The following is a 3,345-nucleotide window of genomic DNA, read 5'->3' as shown; positions in this document are numbered from 1 at the left end:
CGCGCATTAGTCTGTACGCAGCTCTTCAACTGCTCAGTGCATTTCATTTGACAAGAGAAATATACTCTATCTCTCTTTTTATGTGCATAGAAGAACATCTTTCATTTCACAACTCACTTGCCATATTCATTTGATCGACCAACTATCTCTATGTTTTAATTCATAAGCAACTTCAACACAATACACTTTCTTCCAATCCCATTTTGTGCCTATGTGTGTTCGGGTTTTTTTGTGCGGTGAGGTGGGCTATGGTTTTTTTGTGAGGGAGGGTTCGGGTTTTGTAGCTGGAGATGCACTACTAGGGAAAACCTTACCAGTAGCGCTGGTTTTTGAGCTACCAGTAGCGCGGGCGTCAGCGCTACTGCTACGGCGCTACAGCTATTTTTTAGCAGTAGCGCTTGTTTAGGCCAGCGCTACTGGTACAGATACTAGTAGCGCGGCACTGGAAAACGCTACTGGTAAATGAGCGTTGTTGGTAATATTTTGGCCCGCGCAACTGCTAAAATTTATGTTTTTTTCGCATTTTGGCGTTGTACATGTTTAAACAGATATATCTTTTATACAATAACAACTCATCATGAACTAGTTTGTTTAAATAGCATATTCATTACCACTTGTCATCACCACCAAATAATGTTCGTCAATGAGACATCATATAACAAGTTGGTCACTAGTCATAATCACAACTCCTCCTCTCATCATCAACTCTAACACATTGCACTAGTGCAGAACCGGGCTTTAGCGCCGGTTCGTAAGGGCCTTTAGTGCCAGTTCTACAATCAGCACTAAAAAGTGGAGACTAAAGCCCCCAACCGGCGCTAAAGTGCCACCACGTGGCACGAGCCTGGCCCCGGGTGCGGATAGATCATTAGTACCGGTTGGTAACATCAACCGGTACTAAATGTTTGGGATGCTTTTGTTTTATTTTTATTTTTCTTTTAATTTTGTGTTTTCAATTTAATTTAGTGATTGTTTTACATTATAATGAGTTGTTAAATCATTAGGTGAAAGTACCGCATATTAGTTTCGACTGGATACATGTGGATCCTGGCAGCTAAGTGATCAAGTATATGCCATATCCATATTATCTTGATCACCTAAGTGAGGTAATATGGATATGGCATATACTTGATCACTTCTGCTGCTCTCTCTCAGGTAAAATAGCATAGAACATGTATAGCTCTCCTGATTCATCATATTGGAGCATGCAGATGAACATGTCTCATAATCGTGGGTTGCGCTTCTAATTGCTGCCCCCTAGTACTTCTCTGCGACCGTTAACAATTTTGCTCCAATCTTTCACTATTAAGCATTCCTCACTTTTAGAAATCCTAAATGCACTCATGTGCAATGTAGGATGTCTTGACCGTAAGCTAACCATTGACATGCGACCTTTAGTCTCGATCCACTGAGGCACAACTGTCATCGGGAGTCCCTGTTCAAGAACATCGTATAGTAATATACTTAGCAATGAAAGTTTAGCTTGAAAAATAATGTATGCAAAAGATGCACTGAGGATAAATGGTAAAAAACATACCATGTTTCCTAAATAGATATGACTGTAGTTCAATACGATCACTATTGGTCACATGTTTTGAGTACTAAGATTTTCAAATTCAGGAAAATAATTTCTCTTAACAGCATCAAGATCCTCAAGCCATGAAACCTAATGACTTGTCTCCTCGCAGTTTAGTTCAGCCCCGGGACAGTGGACGATCCTGTCTACCAAGCGTCGGACAAGTTTGCTTGAATGGAAATAAGTTGTCAATAAAAATTACTTGTCAATTATTTTTAAATAAACAATATCGAAGACATAAATATGGTTGAGAAACTCACATAATGGTAGAACTGAAGGCGTCTGCACATCGACCCAGATGTCTCTATTACCTTCAATATCATCTTCCGGACGAATATCAAAGGTGATAATCATATCAGGCTCAAATGCATAAGCCTTGCATAGTGCTTGCCAAGTTTTGCATTCAAAATAGGTGTATGTGTCTGCATTGTATAATTTGACGTTGAAGGTATAACCATGCTCGGTCTTCAAGTAACATTTTTTACCTCCATAATTTTGTTAGGACTGAAACCTATCTTATCCAAGACAAAAATTCTTGCATGGCAGGGGATACGCTAGTAGAATAGTGAAAAATTAAAATTATAAGTTGAAGCAAATGAAGCATAAGTCATGCTTAATTACGAAAAAAGAATTGTCGTTGTGACTTACTGTATCCACTTCGAAGTTCTAATCCAGCTTGATGCTGAAGCGTCTATCATCAACTAGAAAATTTCTGTCGCACAGGCCGCGCTGGTCTTTGCAGTATTCGCACTCGCACATAATGAAACTGTGTTCGTCGTCAGACGACATTCCTATGTTCATAGGTGAAACATTAAACACTTATTAGTTCTATTAATTCAACTAATTTAACTAGTTCTATTAATTCAACTAGTTCAACTAATTAATTTGACTAATTCAAGTAAGCACTTACTAAAAATATACTTAAATAAAGTACCTCAACTAATCCAATTAACTAGTTCAACTAATTCAACTAAACTAGTTCTATTAATTTTCTTATTAAAAATAAAGTAGCTAGTTCTATATAGTAAAATTTTAATTAGATGATCAAATCACAGATACCTAAATTTTCTTACTAAAAATAAACTAGTTCTATTAATTCAACTAAGAATTTACTAAAAATAAACTAGTTCTATTAATTTTCTTACTAAAATATATAAAGTAGCTATATATAGTAATGTTTTAATTAGATCATCAAATCTCATATACCTAAATTTTCTTACTAAAAATAAACTAGTTCTAATTCAACTAGCTAGTTCAACTAAGCATTTACTAAAAATAAACTAGTTATATTAATTCAACTAATTCAAATAATCTCATATACCTAATTAATATCTAGCTAATTCATCTAAGAATTGACATTAATATTTAATTTTTCTATCTAATTCATGTAACATTAACATTCTTATCTAGGTAATTCATTTAATTCGATCATCTAATTAACAATTTAACATGCATTAATCTAAAAAACAGAAAACAGAAAATAAGTAAAAAAATGTGTGTGTGTGTGTGTGCGCGCGCGCGCGTGCGCGAGGGCGGCGACGTAGCGGCGTCGGGGGCGAGACGGCAACGACGGGGACGACGGGGAGCGGCGGGGGCGGCAAGGGCGACGGCGAGCGGCGGGGCCGGCGCGAGACGGCGACGACGGGCGGCGGGGCGACGGCGAGCGGCGAGGGTGACGACGCGCGCGAGACGGGAGAGAGGTTGGAGATGGGAGAGGTCAAGCGACGGGAAGCGGCCCTCTTTAGTACCGGTTCGTGGCTCCAAATCGG

This window comes from Triticum dicoccoides, chromosome 2A (genome assembly GCF_002162155.2).
Source record: "Triticum dicoccoides isolate Atlit2015 ecotype Zavitan chromosome 2A, WEW_v2.0, whole genome shotgun sequence".
Lineage (NCBI taxonomy): Eukaryota > Viridiplantae > Streptophyta > Magnoliopsida > Poales > Poaceae > Triticum > Triticum dicoccoides.
The sequence above is the reverse complement of the archived record's forward strand: the minus strand, read 5'-3'. Positions refer to the sequence as shown.